The sequence below is a fragment of the Nycticebus coucang genome, chromosome 22 (genome assembly GCF_027406575.1).
Source record: "Nycticebus coucang isolate mNycCou1 chromosome 22, mNycCou1.pri, whole genome shotgun sequence".
NCBI classification, from domain to species: Eukaryota; Metazoa; Chordata; class Mammalia; order Primates; family Lorisidae; genus Nycticebus; species Nycticebus coucang.
In genome coordinates this window covers 960,375-983,422 of record NC_069801.1, presented here as the reverse complement: position 1 = coordinate 983,422, position 23,048 = coordinate 960,375, and the positions used below count along the sequence as shown (strand labels likewise).

Sequence of the window (23,048 nt, the reverse complement as noted above, 5' to 3'; positions counted from 1 at the left end):
TCACCCGATTAATACAATAAAGAAAAAAGTTCAATCGTGTCAATAAAGAAAAAGCAGTTGATTAAAATCTGATACCATTTTTTTTTTGAGACAGAGTCTCACTTTGTCGCCCTCAGTAGAGGTGTGGGCTCAAGCAATCCTCTTGCCTCAGTCTCCCAAATAGCTAGGCCTATTGGTGCCTACCACAACTCTTGGATAGTTTTTATTTTTAGTAGAGATGGGGTCTCGCTCTTGCTCAGGCTGGTCTCAAACTCCTGAGTTCAAGTGATCCTCCCACCAGAGTGCTGGGATTACAGGTGTGAGCCACCCCACCCGGCCCATTTGATACTATTCTTGAAAAGTATTTTCAACAGGGAGCAAAACAGAGCCTCTTTACTGTGCTGGTGGAGAGTCACACACACACAAAAAAGAAAACAAAACATAATTTCACAAAGGCCACCCTTAATGGTGAAATTTTGAAAACTTTCCCTGGAAATCAGGTGTCAATGGATGCTGGTTGTCACCACTTCTGTTCCACGTGGTTTTGGAAAGATAAACAGTGGCAGGAGAACAAGACAACAGACTGCCACTTGCTGGTGAAATCATAGGGCACGTAGGGAATCCAGAGGTGTCCACAGACAACCCAGCCTGTGAACTTAGCAAGACTGGTGGACAAGAGGCCAACGCAGACTGAGTGATTACATTTCTTTATACACTTCTGTAAACAAATAAAAAACCAAATTATAGGGTGGCACCTGTGGCTCAGTGAGTAGGGTGGCGGGTTCAGACCCAGCCCCAGCCGAACTGTAACAAAAAAATGGCCGGGCGTTGTGGTGGGCGCCTGTAGTCCCAGCTGCTCAGGAGGCTGAGGCAGGAGAATCGTGGAAGCCCAAGAGCTGGAGGTTGCTGTGAGTCCTGTGACATCACGGCACTCTACCGAGGGCGGTAAAGTGAGACTGTCTCTACCAAAACCAAAACAAAACAAAATTATAAAAGTAATACTATTTGAAATATCATAAAAAAATCAAATACAGAGAAACTTTCTGACAAAGAGCGGACAGGACCACTACACGGAAGGCCTCAAAATGTCACTGAAGAATTTAAAGGACGTGGGGAGACCGGGGGAGATGCTCGTCATTGTGAGGACGCCAATTCCCCCACATTGATCTGTAAATTGCGGTGCCTGTGGCTCAAGGAGTAGGGCGCCAGTCCCATATGCCGGAGGTGGTGGGTTCAAACCCAGCCCCGGCCAAAAAAAAACCAAAAAAAAAAAAAATGCAATCCAATTAAAAAATCTTACTGGGTGTTTGGAAATGAATAAGCCAATTGTAAATGGCTTATTTATTTATTTATTTTTGTAGAGACAGAGTCTCACTTTATGGCCCTCGGTAGAGCGCCATGGCATCACACAGCTCACAGCAACCTTCAACTCCTGGGCTTAAGCGATTCTCCTGCCTCAGCCTCCCGAGTAGCTGGGACTACAGGCGCCCGCCACAATGCCCAGCTATTTTTTGGTTGCAGTTCAGCCGGGGCCGGGTTTAAACCCGCCACCCTCGGTATATGGGACCGGAGCCTTACCGACTGAGCCACAGGCGCCGCCCCGTAAATGGCTTATTAATAAGTCAATTTATACAGCAATTTAACCAGCCAAGAACAGCCGAGATAATCTTGGAGAAAAACAAAATTGGAGAACTTATAACACGAGCTATTAATGGTGATTATGAAGTTGAAGAAATGGCAACAGTGTGACATGGGTGCAAAAGACCAAAGGGACATAGAAGCCCAGAGAGAGGCCCACACAGGTGGGCAGGGCACAGAAGGCATCATCCATGGAGAGGAAGGAAGCCACTGTGTGAGGAGGGACATTTGTCACACATAAGGAAGAAATCTCCACCATATGTAAAGAGCTCCCATGAGTCAACACAGCAAATGAACAGCTCAGTTAAATTGCTTTAAACAACCGAATTTTGAAACTGAGCAAAAGAACAGGCACCTCCTTCATGAAGGAGGCTCCAGCAGCACTGGACAGGGCCACCCTTTGCAGCCACGAGGGGGACACAAGTCAAGGCTACAACCTGAAACCATTTCGTATCAAATCTGCTCTATTGGCAAAAATCAAGAGCTCTGACAACCCCTCATGCTGGGAAGGGGTCTGAGAAGTGTCAGAGGAAGTCGGGATGCAGCCTTAGTCCCAGCACCCACACGCAGCCCCTCGGGCCTCCGAGCCTAGAGTGTGGCACAACGTCCTCAGGTTCAGAGGACCAGCGGCCAAGGGCCCCGGGCAGCTCCACAAGGGGCTTCTTCAGAGAGACCAAGGTCTGACCAGGAGGGTGGAGCTTCCAGCCTCACCCCCAACCTCCCAGGGGCTGGAGACTGAGCTGGTCACCCTCAGCCAGCAGCATGCCCCACCATGCCTATCCTGAAGCCTTCATACAACCCATGATGGGGACAGCCTGAGCCGGGGAGCACACCCAGGTGCAGGAGGGTGGTGACCTCAGGCTGTGGGGACCACACCTGCCTTGGCATCTCTTCTTTCTGGCTATTCCAGTTACGTCCTGCATAATGGACTGGGGTGTCCCCTGAGTTTGTGAGCCATTCTAGTGAGCCTCAGGAAGGAGTCGTGGGAAGCCCCCGTTTCAGCCAATTGGTCAGAAGTACACTGAGGCAGACACGGAGGCCTGGAGGTTCAGGCCACGCACACCAAATCCACCACCCTCCCCGCCCCCTGGGCTAAGCACCCAGAGTCCATCTGGCCACCAATTGTCAAAAACTGTGACAAAGAGTCTGACTCCGCTTTTGACAATCCCCTCCCTCCCTTCGTGCCCACATCTGAGCAGCTAACAAAAAAGGCCAGATGCTCCCTCCGGTCCTGGACCCCGCTCAGCCACCCCCACCATGCAGCCTCCCTCCCTGCTCTCAGGCCACCCTGGACCGGCCCCCTCCCCTGGAAGCCTCACTGTATGAGCAGGAACTCTTCCCCTCCCTCTGTGTGCAGGGTCCCCCATGTGGACACCTGAGCCAGATTTTGAGCAAGGGTCCATCCCACCTCTGTGCAGTGACCAGAGATAAAACGGGACTGCTGGTACATGGCCCACAGGTGTCTCTACAGCCAAGGGTGGATTGCCCTTTAACCTCTTCCTCCCGCTGCTGCCTGTACCGAGGACCACAGGGCACATGGGGGGTGTGTGCCCCTGCAAGGCCCGTGCCCAACTCTGCTGTCCCATGTTTTTTTCTTTCTCCATGGTGAACTCGGGGCAGGGACTGTATCTGCATCTCACAGCGGGTCTCAATAAACCTGCCTTCAACAAACAGCAGCCAGTTCACAAGCATTTCTATGTCCTGCCCTATCCTGAGAGGGGGCAGCCTGCAGGCCCAGTCCTGGGAAAGGCGGCCCAGAGGACAGTTTGGACAGCTGTCCCAATGTTCCTCATCTGCTTATCACGCTGACGTGACGGCTGCTCAGAGCTCCCGAGAGGAGCAGGATGGGGCCGGCAGCACGCCCCACAGAGGCAGGCAGACCTGTCCCCACAGCAGCACAATCCCCTCCCCGAGAAGCCAGGTTATGAGAGAAGCAAGCATGGGGGCCCACAGCCTCCTAGCAGGGCCATTTCTGGACCATTCGCCTCCATGACTGGCTCTGGACCCTCTAGTGCAGCGGTTCTCAACCTGTGGGTAGCAACTCACAGGAACTGTATTAAAGGGCTGTGGTGTTAGGAAGGTTGAGAACCACTGGACTAGTGACACAGGAGGGTGGGAAACCTCAGTTTCTACAAAGTTGAGATACGGTAAAAACAAGATATTTCTAAGCATTTATCACTGACCAAAATAAATAAAGATGAAACAAAAAACTTGTAGCAGGCCTCAAAAAGCCCACATGAGACATTGAGGGGGAAAGTATAAACGTTCTGAACCCTGAGGTAGAGCAAAGGATGAGCCCAGGCAAGGACTGAAGTCGGGGTCCAGGCCAGGCTGGCCAGATGCAGGGGACCACCACCCACTCTGTCTGTGCCACCTCCTGACTTTGGGGTCATACACAGAAGTTGTCCCCTCCACCTGCCTGGTAGGTAAGTGACCAGGGAAAGGAGGAAATGGGGAAGGAAACTGGATGGTGTTTCCAGAGCACCAGACCCTCGTGGAAAGAGCCCCAGGATCCCACAGACAGTGCCGGGACCTCCCCCACAATGCAACATCCACGACTCAGCACGAGAGCCCTGATCCAGTTGAGCATCTGCGACGTGTCTGTGGTGTCCATTACAGGTTTTGGGTGTCCATAATCTCCCTGCTGTGTCACTGCACAGCTAGACTCCTCTGTCTGTTCTACGCACCTGCCACATACCTGCTATGCTCTGGCACCCACCCTGTTTCTCTGCTGCATCTGCTGAGCATGCCCAGCACAGGACTGCCACGTGTCCACCACAGATCTGCTGTGCGTCTACTGTGTCCTGGCTGAGAGTCAGGTGCAGGTCCAGACTGAGGACACAGTGGGTCACATCACTCACAAGCCACCCAAGAGGTCAGGCTGCCACACAGCAGTGATGCCTAGACCCAGGTCAGTCCTATACTTCCAGAGCCCATGGGATCCTTAACCTTCCAGTTACAAGGCAGCAGGCACAACGGGGTGCAGTGGAAAAGAACACAGTGTCCCCCTCCCTTGAACTCCTCTCCCATGGGGGCTGAGAAGCCCAGGGTGGGGGAGGGAAGGGTGTGGAGCCTCACACCAGCTTGGGCCACCAGCCCTCAGGCAGCCCCTCCTGCCACCCTTTCCTATAGAAAGTTGAGGCACAGGGAGTGTGAAGGGCTGTGCCCTGTGGCTGGCTGGTGACTCAGCTGAAGTCCCCAGGCTGGTAGTCTCAACAGCTGAGCTGGACAGATGAAGGAATGAAATGAAACACACACAGGTGCCAATGAGAGCAAGTGAGCTAGCCATGGCCCGCCCCCACTGCAGGGGCCTTCCCAGTCTCATTGCAAAGTCAAAGGAAAGAAGGGGAGGGACCCACAGTGAGACCATGGGGGATACACAGTCCCCAGGGAAACAGGGGACACCCACAGGCCTCCTGCCACATGCGGGGTTTGACTGGTGCATTTTTTTAGATTTCTTAAATCACGTTTGAAACTCAAAACAGCTTTAGTAACCAGACACTCTAAAGAGCCTTTTCAAAGGTTTTATGAAATGTCCAGAGGGGAAAGCCCCCAATATCCCATCTAAAATCAGATGGGGGGGTCTCCCTCATCACAGGCAAGGTGGGCACGGGGCTAGCCCCGGGGGGGGCCCCCACAGACTCCCTCTACAAAGCAGAGTTGTCTTAATGTCTCTAACAAAGCTGACAGTCCTGTTTGCTTTAGAAATGACACAGGAAATCAGACATGAGGACAGCAAATTGACCAGGAGTCCCAGCCACAGGAAACGGGATAATACCGTGCAGGGGACAGCCTCCAAGTCCCCCAGGAAGGTGTCAGGGATGACAAAATGGCCCACTCCGCTTCATGGCATTTCTAGCAAGATCAAAACTTTCAGAAAGTCTCCCCCACGCAGGAAGCCTCTGTAGATCCCACCTGTCTGGCTCAGGGCCAGGCCAGTCTCAAGGACCCCATGTGAGCCACCACCAGGCATGGCCACTGCTGTGAGCACCACAGTCCAGAGCCACATGAGTGAAGAGGCCACATCACAGGTGTGGGAAACAGGTGCGGAAAGGCCAAGTATCACTGGCCTGGCACTGGGGGTGGGGGGAGGGTCCCTCAAGGGAGGCTGCCCCCTGCCCACCAGGCTAAGTGGTGTGACCTCTGGCCCTCCCACCTGTGAGGACTTTGAGAGGGCCCTGGCCCCTGGGCACCATGGTGGCGGGAGTGGGTGCAGGTATGAGTGGGAGTCCCTCTGGACGCTCACACTGGACATGCCAACTGTTCAGCCTGCGGGCCAGAAGAGGTGCAGAGGGCAGACACTGCTTTTCAGTGTAGGCCCTGGCCACTGGGCCTGTCCCCTCCCTGGGGCCCGCTTGCTCACCCAGGGTGGCTCTCTGAGCTCCTGAGCTGTAGGAGGCCTGTCCACCCAGGGGCCTCCACTCTGTTCACCTCTCTCAGAGGAAATTCGACTTGCAGGTAACCGGAGCTCTCATGTCAGAGACGCCACTGTCCATGGGGAGCTGTCTCCTGGGCTGTCTGGGGAAAGGACGCCACAGCACTTAGATACAAAGGCAGGGCCTGGGAACAAAACCAGACCTCGAGATCAGGGAGGTGACCAAGAGGAATGGGCAGCGGGCGGGGCCTCAGGGTGGGGACAGACCAGAGGTCCCACTGGCAGCTGGTGACTGTCCGCCGCACGGGTGACAAAGACGTGCCAGCACAGAAGTTGCTGCCTCCATGGAATCTTCAGCTACTGCAGATGGTCAACCTGGCGTGGGTGTTTTTCCATGTGGCACATTTTGAAATAATTTTAGAAAAACAACCTCTACCACAGCAAAGTACAATTAAACCCAGGGAAGAATAGCACACGTTTGGGGACAAAGGGTCAGCCTGGGCAGCAGCACCGACTCAGGCCAGTGTTTACAGGAATCACAATTATGCTAAGTGTCAGCAAGACACTGGGAATGTTGGATATTTGACAAGGATTGGAGGTTCTTTTAGAAGAAGAAAAATAACTCGTGGCTTTAGCAAGCTGTTTCAGAGCAGGGTCCCTGTGTCAGAATTGAGGACGGCGCTCACTGCTGCCAGGGTGAGGAACTCCATGGTCCGTCTTTTCCCACGGAGGCATACTTATCTCACTTTCATTAACTTGAAAATGTATTTCAACTGATCTGGTTGAGCTCAACGTTCACTGATGACATCCAGAGTAACTGGGACAGGGAGCAGGTTACACCCCAGGCCCAGTAAGTTAGCTCCTCAGGGGCTCACAGGATGCAAAGCCGATGACCAGTACCCTCTGTGCAGCCCTTGCGCTGGCCCCTCCTGGCCATTCTGTCCAATTCTCCCTATTAATCTGTGGCAGGTCCCCCTTAGCCACGATGCATCCCCTGCCCCGCCATGCTGGGTCCACCCAGTTCTCCAGGCCTCACCTCCTGGTCACTCTCCCATGCTGCCCAGCCCCGCCCCGTGCTTCTGTCTCAGCTCCTCCATGGCGGCTGCGCATGTTTTTTTGTTTTTGTTTTTTTTTTTTTTTGTAGAGACAGAGTCTCACTGTACCGCCCTCGGGTAGAGTGCTGTGGCGTCACAGCTCACAGCAACCTCTAACTCTTGGGCTTACGCGATTCTCCTGCCTTAGCCTCCCGAGAAGCTGGGACTACAGGCGCCCGCCACAATGCCCGGCTATTTTTTTGTTGTTGTTGCAGTATGGCCGGGGCAGGTTTGAACCTGCCACCCTCGGCATATGGGGCCGGCGCCCTACTCACTGAGCCACAGGCGCCGCCCTTGGCCGCGCATGTTAATCACAACTTGGAACTTTAAATTACCTGTCTGTGCCTGTCTGCTCACTAATGCGGAGACCAAGAACATGTCCCAGCAAGTGCCTGGCCAGTGTCCAGGGATTGGGGGTGGGTGGATGAATGAATGAATGAATGACGGGCTGTGGGCAGGAAATACCTGTGGACGTCGCACCGAGGATAATCCTAGAAAGTCAGATACAAGCCCCTCTGCAGTGTCCTTGCACTGCAGCTTCATGTCCATCCCCTGATTTGGTGTCCCTCAGGGGTGGGGCGTCCCTGCCCTCCCATGAGCCAAGTGGTGTCAGGGGTATCTCCAGCAGGGAACCTCCCACAGATGTCACAATGCAGAGCAGTAAAAACCGTGCTCTTTGGTGGGAGAGGAGTGCAGGGGGCCACCTAAACAAGAGCTCCGCACCAGGCCCAGGGCACATCCTCTGGCCTCAGTGCTGTCCAGGATCCACTCAACTGGTACAGAATCAAGGAATCCGATCCCCCTAGGCAACTTCAGGATAGACCCAAACAGATGCAGGAGTGGACTGCTAGCATCAAAGCTGCATTACTGACCCCCTGGCCACAGCTGGCCCCTCAGCCTCACAGAAGGCTCAGCAAGCAGCTGGTGGCCGACTGGGTCATTGGTTCTGGGACACACTCCAGGTCTGGGGGCTGCTCTACTCTGAGGCAGGGTCTCACCCCATTAAGATTGGGCACTCTTCATGTCACATTTCCCCAGATTTCTTTTTTTAGTTAAAAATAATATGTCTTTAAGTGAAGCATCTCTTAAGTTTCGAGAAGCAGTTTGAAGGCCTAAGTGGGTCGCTGACCCACCTGGGCAGGTAAACGGTGTCTCTGTGTCCCCAGGGGTCCAGCTGCTTGTCCAGCCATTCTGCTCCTCACCCGTTTGCTCCACTGACTCCTCCAAAGCCCTGAGAGAGGCTGAGAAGATTCTGTGATCCCCAGAACCCTCTGTCACACCTAGAATGTAACACAGCCAGGCCTTCCTGGGTGGCCACCTACCGGACGTGAATCTGTAATCGGGCAGAACTGAAAACCTCTGAGAAGGAACACCTGTGTGGTCAGCCCAGTCCACAGTGTCTTAAGGGACTGCTCCACTGCTCCCCTGCTGCCCTGAGGGCCAAATGTGGTGGCCCCTCCAGCCTCCTCTCACTGCAGAGGAGATGAGAGTCCAAAGCGTTGAGTCCCAGCTCACACTGGAGTGTCAGCCCTGCCCAGAAAAAGTCACTGCTCTGGGCGGCACGTAGCACCAATGGTGTCCATCCAAGGAGGGGCCGCCGGGTGATGTTGGACACGCATGCAGCCACAGCACTGTCACCTTTGCTGCGATGACTCACATAACTGAACATGTTAGCTCATCCACCTTCCTGCCCTGCTTTTTCCCCAAAGGCTGAAAAACGCAGCTTCAGTTTGAGTGACAGCTCCTGGTGCCCATAAACAGGCCTGCCCCTTCCAGAGTACCTGCTCTGGGCAGGAGTTTGGCATCTAGGGGACTGGTCCTGAGCCTCAGGGTTCCTCACAGTAACGGGTTGGGGCCTCGGGAGAGCGAGGCTACAGTGGGCCTGCTGGAGGAGCCAACCAGCCCTCAGCAGTACCCTACCGCTGCCAGAGGGAAAAATGGGAGTCAGAGAAATTCCTAAGTTGAGCACAGCCGGACCCTAGTGCCTGGGACAAACTCAGAGTGGAGCTCGGGGAGCTGCAAGCCCCCAGGAGTCATTTCCAATCATCGGTCACCACAGGTGGGTTTGCACCATGACAGGGGCCTGCGCTCCACCAGAACTCACACCTGCCCATCAGAAGGACGTCCGCAGAGCGGCCACACGTGGCAAGCTTCCCAAGTACCTCTCCGAGGTGAGCGCTGCTGAATTTTTTCATGCCTGCTGCTTTAGATCCTCACGAAATCCCACTGCATTCTTTGCATCCACATCTGCCATCTGAGGACGCTGAGACCCAGAGAGGAGAGGATTCCCCAAGGTCACAGCGAGGCTCATGTGTCTGTCCGCACCAACACTGTGCTAGTCCTGGTGGTCAGGCCTCTCTGGGCAGCAGCAGCTCTGGACACTAAGCCAGCCTCTGGCGCTGAGTAACTCAGGGACCTCTCAGGTTGCAGTGCGACCCTCAGGCACACAGAGCACCCCACCTGCTGTCAGACACAGGACTGGCACACACTGGCCAGGGCTCCCCCGTGCGCCCGACCACCTGAGGGGCATCTGGGGCAAGCGCCTATTCCCCGGGCAGAAGGGTAGGTGGCACAGTGACAGAGCCTGCTACGGTGGGAGCCCCGGCCGCACATGCCCATCTGCTCAGCAGGTGTAAGGGCCAGGCACCACCCCATGCCCTGGGCACAGCACTGACACACATGCCACAAACACGCTGCCACACAAACAAAAAGTGCAGTGGGAGCAGAGGAGGGAGGGGTGGGAGTGCGCAGGCATAGCCGGAGCCAGGGGCATGGGTGCTTCAGCGAGGCTGGACACTGCCGGGCACACACAGCTGCACACGGACTATAAACCACTGTCTCCTCATCACTGGACACATGGAATATACACCACCGTCTTCCTTGTCACTGGACACAAAGATGACAAACCACTGTCTTCCCTGTCACTGGACGCACGGACTACAGACCACCATCTTCCCCGTCACTGGACGCACGGACTACAGACCACCGTCTTCCCCGTCACTGGACGCACGGACTACAGACCACCGTCTTCCCCGTCACTGGACGCACGGAGTACAGACCACCGTCTTCCCCGTCACTGGACGCACGGAGTACAAACCACCGTCTTCCTTATCACTGGATACAGGGACTACAGACCACCGTCTTCCCCGTCACTGGACACACGGACTACAAACCACCGTCTTCCTTATCACTGGATACAGGGACTACAGACCACCGTCTTCCCCGTCACTGGACGCACAGATGACAAACCACTGTCTTCCTCGTCACTGGACACAGGGACTACAGACCACCGTCTTCCCCGTCACTGGACGTACAGATGACAAACCACTGTCTTCCCCGTCACTGGACACAGGGACTACAGACCACCGTCTTCCCCGTCACTGGACGCACAGATGACAAACCACTGTCTTCCTCGTCACTGGACACAGGGACTACAAACCACCGTCTTCCCCATCACTGGATGCACAGAGTATAAACCACCATCTTCCCCATTACTAGACACACGGACTACAAACCACTGTCTTCCTCATTAGTCTTTCTGAATGACTAACAGTGACTTGAAAACACACTTTTGGGAAGAATGTTTTATTTCTATCTACTATTTTTCTTTTATGGAGACAAGAGTCTCACACTGTCACCCAGGCTAAAGTGTTGTGGCACCATTATAGCTCGCAGTAGCTTAAAGTCCCAGGCTCAAGGGATCCTCCCTCCTTAGCCTCCCAGAGTGCTGAGATTACAGGCGTGAGCCACTGCACCAGCCCCTACCCACCTGTTAACTGGGTGTCTCACTCCCCTAGATCCTCATGGGCCATCAATCACCCTGGCACAGCTCACAGCCTCCTACACCAACACACGTTCTCACAAGTGGCCACTCCCAAATGCTGTGGCACAGGGCCATCAATCACCCTGGCACAGCTCACAGCCTCCTACACCAACACACGTTCTCACAAGTGGCCACTCCCAAATGCTGTGGCACAGGGCTTAGCAAATCAGCACCACAACCTCCTAACACCTGAGGGGCAGAGCCCACACCACACATAGGGGTCTCCCGCCAGGAGGGCAGGCACCTACAGATGGAGGGAGCCACTGCCAGAGGGCTATGGGGTTCTGCCAGAACATCCCAGAAACCCAAACCGATCTGGAAGGCAACCAATGAACACCCTTGACCTAGAGTTTCAGATGCTGCGTGAAGCAAAAGCCCCAGGGCACAGGCCCTAACCCCAACTTTGGAGATGGCATGGGTGACCCAGGACCCAGCAGAGATGTGGCTTGGACACATAGTGAGCCCACGTGCCTCTGGGTCTTTGGGTCAGTGAAGGAAAAGCCCACTGAAGGCCATAGCCAGTGTCCACATCAAGCTGGACATCACTCTTGCGTGGGTGTCCCCCTGGGGTGGGGAGCATTGAGGATCAGGGCTGCGAGTTTTGCAGCTTCAGAAACAAACCAGGGCCAAAAAGCACCAGGACAGGAGACGGGGCCACAGGATGGCAAGGGACACGGCTGGTGCCTCAAGGTTTGGCCTGAGGTGACTTCTGTGTGCGCCACACCAGAACCGTGGCATGGCAGCAAGATGGGGCTGTGTTCCCTCCAGAGAGGGCAGTGCTGCCACCAGGCTCACAGAGGGTAAGGGGAGGAGGCTTTGGGGGACTCGACCTCTTAGAGGATAAGCATGTTCCCAGGGAGGTGGTGGCGCTAAGTCAGGGACAGCAACCTAGGGAGTGGAGGGGCATCTGGAGGCCACATGGACCTCAGACTCAGAAAGGGACACACACATCAGGGCAGTGCCTCCCCCACGCCTGGGTCCTGGCCCCACGGGCTGCAGGTCTGAGACCTGATGTCACACGCCTGGGCATGTCCCTGGCCCTCCAGGTGCAGCTCCCTTGTGAGAACCCGGAGCACCATGGCTGCAGGCCCCTCTGTCAGGCATAGGGGTCTTCCTAGCATCTCCCTCTTCTCAGCCCCCCGTGTTTGGGGGCAAAGGTAGGGGCTTACGTCCCAAGTTCAGACAGTAGGCATCCCAGGTGTCCTGCAGAGATGGCAACGTCCCACTAGGCACATCCCACCTGAGAAGGGGCTAGACCAGCAGCGGGTGCCTCACCATCACGGGACCATGTCCAGGGACACTGGCTAGAGCAGCTGCTACCCCCACATCAAGACCAATGCCCCTTTCCCCAAAGGGAAGTAGATGCCAGGGCTGGGGCCAGGCAGGCTCTTGGGAGCTATGCCACAGACAAGGCAGAGCAGGGCCAGGTGGAAAGGCATGGACCCCCTACCCAAGTGACTGGCCCACCTGAGTGCCATCCCCACCTGAGTGCCCCCCACCCAAGTGGCCAGCCCTGTCCCAGGGACAATATTGGAGCCATGTGGGTGGGGGAGACAAAGGCGACACAGGGAGCCAGGGAAGGAGCCAGTGCATGCCACACCTGACCACAGCGTCCACACTCGGGAGGAAGTGCTTTTCATGGGCTCGGCCTCTGCGGCTCAACCTGGCACTGACTCCCCTCACATGGCTGGCCCTGCTCTGTGCTATGAAGCACTGCTGGGGCTTTCTGGGGGTCACAGTGACACCTGGCCCTCACACTAGAAGCAGACTTGGCAGGAGGTGACCACGGTGGGGCCGGGGTCCTGTTATGCCCACAACACTGGACCTGTCCTCTAAGGTCTCAGCTGGGACCCACATTTGGAGTCTCCCCCTCAGCTTCCTCCCATTCCCAGGGGTCACAATGCAGCCCCGACTCCCACCTCAGCTGCTCACACCTGTCCTTGCCCCTGCCCACCTCTCTTCAGCCCTCATAGCCGAATCTTTGAAAACTGAGACCTCCGTGGCACAGGCCTCATGGGGCCTCTGGCTGCCTCAGATAAACCGTCCTTTAATGCTTAAAAATAATTAAATTTAAAAGCTCCCTTTGTATAAAAACAGATGAGCTAAAAATCTATGAATAAATGATGCTTGTTTTGTTTACTTCCAAGAACAACATCTCCAAGCTCAATGAATTATTTCCTGAATAAACCCATGAAGCTTCAAGTCCACCTGGCCCCACGGCACCTTTCAAAATCTAAAAGCTGAGAAAATGAGGGCGGTTTTCCTTCCCTGTGGCCTCACCGGGGCCCAGCACCTGCTCTGAGAACGGATGATGGCAGAGTGGACACAGGAGCTACCGCAGAGGCCTGTGCTTTCTCCAGGGGGTGTCCTGGCTCCCTAGCGGGCGCCCCTCTCACTTCTCCCCGTGCTGAGCTGCATCTTCTCCTGAGTGGAGCTCCCCAGGCTGTGTCCAGGGCTGAGGCAGAGAGGGCTGGGAGGGACCCCAGGCGCCTATGTTCTCATGGGATTTACCTCACACGGGACAACACAGTAAGGGACACAGGGGGTGACACAACCAAACTCACTGGGAAGGGGCTGGACTGATGGACGGAGCCAGGAATTAATGGGCAGCTGCTATTGGCCAGATCCTAAAGACAGTGTCTGGGGGAGACATGAGTGCCCCACCCCACCTTACCTGGGACACTGCTGCTCCATGCTGTGGGGGGGCTCTGAGCCACTGTCACCTAGGGATGGAGTGACTCCTGCAAGTGCTGAGTGCCACCTGATACAACAGTTTATACTCTGCACAAGTCTTTTCCTTAATGGATTTTTTATATTATAAAAATAATCTGACTATGGGTGGCGCCTGTGGCTCAGTGGGTAGGGTGCCAGCCCTATATACCAAGGGTGGCAGGTTCTAACCCGGTCTTGACCAAACTGCAACAAAAAAATAGCCAGGTGTTGTGGCAGGTGCCTGTACTCCCAGCTACTCAGGAGGCTGAGACAAGAGAATTGTCTAAGCCCAGGAGTTGGAGGTTGCTGTGAGTTGTGATGCTACTGCACTCTACTGAGAGTGACAAACTGAGACTCTGTCTCTAAAAAAAATAATAAAAATATAATAATCTGACTAAAGATTTGGAAATGTCAAAAGAAAGAAAGAAAACAATGGCCCACAACTCCATTACCCAAACCCAGCGTGCATAGTGCAGCATCACAGAGGCTCCTCTGTCCTCCACCCTGGACGTCTGTGCCTCCTCAGGCCACCTGTGCCTTTCTCCAGTCATCAACGGGCTCCAACAGAAGCAGTGAGGTGGATGTGCACAATGGTCGGCTTGTCATTAAAAACCAACCAGGATGGCTGGGCTCACGCCTGTGATCCCAGCACTCTGGGAGGCTGAGGTGGGAGGATCACTTAAGGTCAGGAGTTCTCGACCAGCCTGAACAAGAGTGGGACTCCGTCTCTACTAAAAATAAAATAACTAGCTGGGCATTATGGTAGGGGCCTATAGTCCCAGCTACTTGGGAGGCTGAGGCAGAAGGGTCAAATGAGCTCAGGAGTTCTGGCATGCAGTGAGCTTGATCACACCACTGTACTCCAGCCTTGGCAACAGAGCGAGCCCCTGTCTCTAAAAAGGAGACATGCTTACAAAGTGTGCTCAATAACAAGTTTAGATCGTAATGTCAAGAGAAATGAGTTTCTGCAAATTGTACAGAAAGAGTTAAATTCATATGGTTAAATTACTAGCATGGAAAAAAGTCTAAAAATGAAGAAGCCAAATGTTAAAAGCAAAAAAACAAAAACAAAAACCCACAACCAGAATCCATGGAACCCCAGATGGTGAGGTCTGTCCTGGGCCAGTTTTCTCTCATAGACGCCTCAGAGGGGGCTGAGGCTGGGCCACAGCAGGTGTGATGAACAAACTGCTGGAGGGGATAGGCGGAGTGGAGCGGGCTGCAGGAAGACCCAGGTGCAGGCCTCAGGTGTTTCTCTAAAGCCATCCAAGGGCAGGGCTCTGACTCCAGTGACTTTGTCAGGGCAAGAGGCCAAGGACAGGGCTGTTGCACCCAGGTGGCATCCGAGGCAGTGTGATGGTCAGCAGTGTCCTATGGGGACACAGGGCACGGGCCCCATTGAGCGATGCTTAGACCTGGGCTCCTCAGTCAGCGGCCCTCCTTGGTCAGTTCCATGCGGCTCCTATCAAACTATGAGGGGAGCTGGCCAGGGCTGTGACTAACCAGGAGGGGCGGCTGGGGACAGTGAGGCAGGAAGCACAGGCCTGCCCCACAGTGAAGATCCCTGGGCGGGGCCCTCACCCAAGATCTGGCCCCCAGGGCCCTGTCATGAGTTCACTCATCTCCTCCCCAAATACACGCACTTCAGAATGTGACCTCATTTACATATCAGGTCACTGCAGATGCAATTTGTTCAGTTAAAGTGAGGTCACCAAAGTGGGCTCTAGTCCAAAGTGGCTGGTGTCCTTATAAAAACCAGACACAGACAGGCGAGAGGGAGACCACGTGAAGATGAAGACGCCCCCTCCAGCCAGCAGGTCTCCCTGGTGAGCTCCACAAGAACCTGCCCTGCCCAGCCCACTCCAGGGTCTCCACCTGCTGCTGGTCTCCAGATTGCAAGAGAATAAACTTCAGGTTTTGTGCTTTATTATGGCAGCACCAGCACTATGATCTGAATGTTTATGCTCCCCGGAAATTCACACGTTGAAATCCTCACCCCTAAGGTGGTGTCAGGTGGGGCTTAGGGGAGGTGATTAGGTTAAACTACTAGCATGAGAAACCATCTGAAAATAAAGCGTCCAAATATTAAAGCCAAAAAAAAACCCCCAAAAAACCCGCAACCAGGATCCATGGGATCCCAGATCCTGAAGGGCCCTATGAAGGGGTCAGTGCCCTTATGAAATGGACCCAGAGAGCTGCGGGCCCCTCCCACCACACCAGACACTGTGAGAAGGCACCGTTTGGGAAGCAGAAGAGGGTCCCCTGACTCCGCTCTGCCTGTGCCCGACCCCAGACTCCCAGCTGATGGCCTTGCTGTGTAGTAGGCACCCGCCTACTGTGGCGCCTACTGACACAGCCCTGATGGGGTGAGGAGAGGGCCACCCGCCTCCCGGCAGTGCAGCCTCTCAGCGTCCTCACACTCATCCTCCCTCTGACATTCCTTACGAAACACAGCTCTGAGACCTGGGCTGGCCTCCTGCTGGATTCTGTCAGAGCACTAAAAACCAGCATCGCTCTGGCTGAGAACAAGTGTGCTTTAGTAAGCACACTGTGCTAAAGAGAAAGAATAAATCTGGAACAGAACTAAGACCTGATACTGCATGTTAACTGGCAATGGAGCCACTAAACTTGAATCTTACACCAGAAATAAAGTACAGCCAAGCCGGGTCTGTGGAATCCAGACGCACAGAACCAGGACGCACTCACCCGGAGCGCTGTGCTGTGGGGCCGTCCCATCCCCCTATTTGGCACAGTCGTCACAGGCCATGTGAAGTGGTAGTGGGGAATGCTCACAGGCTGCAACGGGTGGATCCCACACTGCTGGTTCCCTACGGCCCTGGTTCACTATGGCGCCCGTTCACTGCGCTGCTGGTTCACTATGGCGCCCGTTCACTGCGCTGCTGGTTCACTATGGCGCCGGTTCCCTGCGCTGCTGGTTCACTATGGCGCCCGTTCACTGCGCTGCTGGTTCACTATGGCGCCAGTTCACTGTGCTGCTGGTTCACTGCGCTGCTGGTTCACTATGGCGCCGGTTCACTGCGCTGCTGGTCCACTGCGCTGCTGGTTCACTGCGCTGCTGGTCCACTGCGCTGCTGGTTCACTGCGCTGCTGGTTCACTGCGCTGCTGGTTCACTGCGCTGCTGGTCCACTATGGCGCCGGTTCACTGCGCTGCTGGTCCACTATGGCACCGGTTCACTGCGCTGCTGGTCCACTGCGCTGCTGGTTCACTGCGCTGCTGGTTCACTGCGCTGCTGGTTCACTGCGCTGCTGGTTCATTGCGCTGCTGGTTCACTGCGCTGCTGGTCCACTATGGCGCCGGTTCACTGCGCTGCTGGTTCACTGCGCTGCTGGTTCACTGCGCTGCTGGTTCACTGCGCTGCTGGTTCATTGCGCTGCTGGTTCACTGCGCTGCTGGTTCATTGCGCTGCTGGTTCACTGCGCTGCTGGTCCACTATGGCGCCGGTTCACTGCGCTGCTGGTTCACTGCGCTGCTGGTTCACTGCGCTGCTGGTCCACTGCGCTGCTGGTTCACTGCGCTGCTGGTTCACTGCGCTGCTGGTTCACTATGGCGCCGGTTCACTGCGCTGCTGGTCCACTATGGCACCGGTTCACTGCGCTGCTGGTCCACTGCGCTGCTGGTTCACTGCGCTGCTGGTTCATTGCGCTGCTGGTTCACTGTGCTGCTGGTCCACTATGGCGCCGGTTCACTGCGCTGCTGGTTCACTGCGCTGCTGGTCCACTGCGCTGCTGGTTCACTGCGCTGCTGGTTCACTGCGCTGCTGGTCCACTATGGCGCCGGTTCACTGCGCTGCTGGTCCACTATGGCACCGGTTCACTGCGCTGCTGGTCCACTGCGCTGCTGGTCCACTGCGCTGCTGGTCCACTGCGCTGCTGGTTCACTGCGCTGCTGGTCCACTGCGCTGCTGGTCCACTGCGCTGCTGGTTCACTGCGCTGCTGGTCCACTATGGCGCCGGTTCACTGCGCTGCTGGTCCACTGCGCTGCTGGTTCACTGCGCTGCTGGTTCACTGCGCTGCTGGTCCACTGCGCTGCTGGTCCACTGCGCTGCTGGTTCACTGCGCTGCTGGTCCACTATGGCGCCGGTTCACTGCGCTGCTGGTCCACTATGGCACCGGTTCACTGCGCTGCTGGTCCACTATGGCACCGGTTCACTGCGCTGCTGGTCCACTGCGGCACCGGTTCACTGCGCTGCTGGTCCACTATGGCACCGGTTCACTGCGCTGCTGGTCCACTATGGCACCGGTTCACTGCGCTGCTGGTCCACTATGGCACCGGTTCACTGCGCTGCTGGTCCACTGCGGCACCGGTTCACTGCGCTGCTGGTCCACTATGGCGCCGGTTCAGTGCGCTGCTGGTCCACTGCGGCACCGGTTCACTGCGCTGCTGGTCCACTATGGCACCGGTTCAGTGCGCTGCTGGTCCACTGCGGCACCGGTTCACTGCGCTGCTGGTCCACTATGGCACCGGTTCAGTGCGCTGCTGGTCCACTGCGGCACCGGTTCACTGCGCTGCTGGTCCACTATGGCGCCGGTTCACTGCGCTGCTGGTCCACTATGGCGCCGGTTCCCTGCGCTGCTTGTTCACTATGGCGCCGGTTCACTGCGCTGCTTGTTCACTATGGCGCCGGTTCACTGTGCTGCTGGTTCCCTGCGCTGCTTGTTCACTATGGCGCCGGTTCACTGCGCTGCTGGTTCACTATGGCGCCGGTTCACTGCGCTGCTGGTTCACTATGGCGCCGGTTCACTGCGCTGCTGGTTCACTATGGCGCCGGTTCACTGCGCTGCTGGTTCACTATGGCGCCGGTTCACTGCGCTGCTGGTTCACTATGGCGCCGGTTCACTGCGCTGCTGGTTCACTATGGCGCCGGTTCACTGCGCTGCTGGTTCACTATGGCGCCGGTTCACTGCGCTGCTGGTTCACTATGGCGCCGGTTCACTGCGCTGCTTGTTCACTATGGCGCCGGTTCACTGCGCTGCTGGTTCACTATGGCGCCGGTTCCCTGCGCTGCTGGTTCACTATGGCGCCGGTTCACTGCGCTGCTGGTTCACTATGGCGCCGGTTCACTGCGCTGCTGGTTCACTATGGCGCCGGTTAACTGCGCTGCTGGTCCACTATGGCGCCCGTTCACTGTGCTGCTGGTTCACTATGGCGCCCGTTCACTGTGCTGCTGGTTCCCTGCGCTGCTGGTTCACTATGGCTCCGGTTCACTGCGCTGCTGGTTCACTATGGCGCCGGTTCACTGCGCTGCTGGTTCCCTGCGCTGCTGGTTCACTATGGCGCCCGTTCACTGTGCTGCTGGTTCCCTGCGCTGCTGGTTCACTATGGCGCCGGTTCACTGCGCTGCCGGTTCACTATGGCGCCCGTTCACTGTGCTGCTGGTTCCCTGCGCTGATGGGTCACTATGGCGCCCGTTCACTGTGCTGCTGGTTCACTATGGTGCCCGTTCACTGTGCTGCTGGTTCCCTGCGCTGCTGGTTCACTATGGCGCCGGTTAACTGCGCTGCTGGTTCATTGTGCTGATGGGTCACTATGGTGCTGGTTTACATAGGCAATGCTCAGCCCAAGGTCTGGAACGGATGGGCCCTGCTTTTGGCCACATAGCCTGGCCCTGGCGGTTCCTATGACACCTCCATCAGCAGTGGTAGAGCGGGCCACAGGTGCTTCCTAAGGAGTCTGCTGCCTGGGAACCCTCTGTGGGCCCTTCTCAGAGCAGCCAAGGGAAGAGATGGTGACTCACGGGGGAACCCAGGGACCCCCTGAGCACTAGCCTGCTCTAACTCCTGGGTTCAGTGGTTCGGGGGGATCATCTATCTCTCAGCTGACAAGACACCCACATGGATGTTTTGTTATTCACGTAGTTGTTTTTTGTTGTTGTTGTTGTTAGAGATATAGTCTCACTTTGTCGCCCTCGGTATAGTGCCTAGTGTCACAGCTCACGGCAAACTCCAACTCCTGAGCTTAGGTGATTCTCTTGCCTCAACCTCCCGAGTAGCTAGAACCTGGAACCACAGGCACCCGCCACAACGCCCAGTTATTTTTGTTGTTGTTGTTGCAGTTTGGCTGGGGCCAGGTTTGAACCCGCCACCCTTGGCTTATGGGGCTGGCGCCCTACCCACTGAGCCACAGGCCCACCCTATTTCACATAGTTTCAAAAGATAAAAAGTGTGTTTGTATTTTTTGACAGAGTAATTGCTTTTCTGAAATTCTATAATTTTAATGATTTTTCCTAATGTTTTACTATATGTTTCAAATTTTCTGTAGTCAATATGTATTGCTTTTACAACCAGAGACACTGTTTTAAAAATAAAATGTGGAAGTCTTTCCTTCCTGAAGCCGCCATCACCTTGCCAGCATTTGGACCCCTTGAGAGACGGTGCCCAGCCTGGGAGGAGCCTCCAAGAGCCACGTGTGCCCTGGGCTCCCTCATGGCTGGTGGCTCCACAGCCTGACCCAGATAGTGAGGTGACATTCCTCACGGCCACACAATCTGCAGGAAGATGCTGCTCAGCTCATCCCTGACCAGAGCCCAGGCTCCCAGATGAGACGGCTGAATCATAAGGACGGTCACTTGTCACAACGCTCTTCCCTCAGGGCCCTCATCAAATGTCTGACACCATCTTCAGCCCTAAGTCCGAAGTCACAGCTGACAGGCCCCACCCAGGGGAGCCCACACCGAGGAGGGGAGAGGAGAGGCAGGAATAGGGGTGAAAACCTAAGCCATCAGAGAGAGGGTGATGATGTGGAGGGCTGGATGGAGCTGGGACAGGAGTAGGAGGTGGCTATCCAGGTGAGGGCGGTGGTGCCTGGGCCACACAGACAAGAAACTGCTGAGTGATCCTTCTACGGTACACTGGCAGGAAGCAGCAGCACAGGGTCCCAACGGGGGGAGTGTCCCACCCTGACCCCTCACCCCTGCACCCGAAAGAGAAAGCCGCTATTCACAACTGGCTCCGCCATGGTCAAAACAAAAGACGCCTTCACCCAAATGTCCAGGCTGCCAACACGTGCCAGTCACCAGGCGGCCTGGCCCTCACGCCGTCCCCCCAATGGTGCAGGCGTCCACCAGCCCAGCCACCCAAGGGCCCTGCTGCTGCCCCTGGCCACCTCAGATGCAGGCTCTCTAGAAGCCTGGATGAAGGGGGCTCTTTCCCCAGTTTCAGATCAAGTATTCTTTGTTACTAAGTGGTTTTGTTGATAGCAGCAGAAAGGTTGCAAAACCCTTCCCCTTAACAAAGGGCTGTTTCAGAAGAAAACTAACTGCCTCTCAGTTAGTCATTTCTGCTTTTCACAATACATCTTCTTAGTGACATGAAACCCCTTGCACAGATACCTTGCTATATTCCTCATGGTAATACAACATCAAAGCTTGCTGTGTGGTGGGACAAGACCAAAATAACTAAAGCAAAAAGACAGGCATCACTCAAAACCCTCTGAGCACATCAGCCCCCAAACCACCTGGCATCTTAGGACACCGTCTGAGGGTGCTGAGACGGTTCTCCCTCTGTGGCGGCTGCCCTACCAGCTGTTAACAGGGTCAGCCCATAAGCTGTGATGTCCCACACCCCCAAAATAAAACAAAGCAAATAAGAATGGAGGCCGGGCATGGTGGCCCATGCCTGTAATCTCAGCATTCTGAGAAGCCGAGACAGGAGGATCCTTTGAGCTCAGGAGTTTGAGACCAGCCCGAGTAAGAGCAAGACACTGTCTCTACTAATAAAAGAAAAATTAGCCAGATGCTGGGGCAGGTGCCTGTAGTCCCAGTTGCTTGGTAGACTGATCAATTGAACCCAGGAGTGAGAGATTGCTATAAGCTAGGCCCATACCATGGCACTCTAGCCTGGGTGACAGAGTAAGAATCTGTTGGAAGGAAGGGAGGGAGGCCCTAAAATTGAATGCAATCAGAAATACACAAATCCAACTGATCTTCCATCACACTGATGACGTAAACATACAGAAGAAAACCAGTGAATCCAAGTTAACTTCTGGAAGCTGGACTGCAACAGCATGAGTGCAGAAGGATACATTCTAAGGGGGAAAAAACGGCAAAACTCCTGATCTGCACTTGCTGCGCAATCACTGGGCCGGGGGTGGTGGTGTCCCAAATACCCCTGAAGCTGTCAGGGTACAGGAGAAGTCTGCACCCATCTTTCCTCTCGATGAATACACAACTCAACTCCCTCTCCTGGCTCCTGACTGAAGAATCACAGGGTGGGGGATGCACACAGCCTACCTGTGAAACCTGCCTTGCCCTCAGTGCCTGACCCCACCTCTGACCATCACTTAGTGACAGAGTGCACCTGGGTTATGTGGAGATGTGGACTCACAACGCCTCAGTGTCCCGCTCGCCCCTGCAACTGTCCCAGCCGGGGTAAGGGTGACTACACACAGGCCATCTCTGACCTGGTGGCCATGCACCTGTTCCACCATGTGATGGGACAGTGGTAACTGGGGTCCTAGAGACCCTTGCAGGGACCTGGAGTGCACACTATTCCCACAACAGTAACCAGACAGTATTTGCCTTCCTCTTGTTCACTCTCTAGTCTGGGTAGAGGGGAATTTTCCACTGCTTTTTGGAAGATCTGCAAAACCCAGTGAAGTGACATATTCCCAACAAGTAATGTGTGATTTTAAAAATGCAGAGGTGGGCAATCTATTCAAATGCAAATAGACCGATGAGTTTTTAACTGAGTAGAAAAGCAAAGCAAAGGTAATGATGAGGCCTCGGGGTCCATGCTACAACCTAAGACTTGACCACTTGTCAAGTTTTAGAGAAATATCAAAGAAGGATGTCCTGCTTTGTCTGAGAAGGCATTAAAATACTCCACACTTTCACAAGTGTTGGATTTTTCTCACGTACTTCAACCAAAACAGTGCAATAGACTGAACACAGAAGCAGACGGGAGACTGCAACTGTCTTTGGCTAAGCCACACACGGAATGTCGCCATCCTCTTGCTAATTTGTTTGAGAAAACAGTCATTTTTCTTTAAAACAGTGTTATTCATGTTAACATGTAATGGGTTTATAAATTTTCTTTTAATTTTTAATTTCAGCTTACTTGTTCATTCTTCTTCGTTTGAAGTACTCTTTTTTTTTTGTTGTTCATTTTCTTCTTCCTCTGACGATGCTCTGTCCCGTTGCCTTCCCAGTAGCTGGGATTACAGACGCCCACCACAACGTCCAGCTGTTTTTGATGTTGTTAGTAGAGACGGGGTCTTACTCTGGCTCACTGCTGCTTATACTGGTCTTGAATCTCTGAGCTCAGACAATCCACCTGTCTCGGCCTCCCCCAGTGCTGGGACTACAGGCGTGAGCCACCATGCCGGGCCTGGTTTATAAATTTCTTTTTGAGACAGAGTCTCACTCTGTCCCTCTGGGTAGAGTGTTGCGATGTCATCATAGCTCACA

At 54.9% G+C, this 23,048-nt stretch overlaps 1 protein-coding gene across 9 annotated transcripts in view; it reads right to left on the bottom strand.

Annotated features, from left to right (window-relative positions):
* Nucleotides 1-23,048, bottom strand: part of PRKCZ (protein kinase C zeta) — an 86,382-nt gene that overhangs the window by 39,383 nt on the left and 23,951 nt on the right. The window contains exon 1 of one of the 9 annotated variants that reach the window (XM_053575216.1): nt 5,981-6,177. The exons of the other annotated variants lie outside the window; for them this stretch is intronic. The gene's annotated coding sequence lies outside the window, so the exon portion shown is untranslated. Of the gene's footprint in view, nt 1-5,980; nt 6,178-23,048 lie in introns of those variants that run through there. 9 annotated transcript variants of the gene reach the window in all.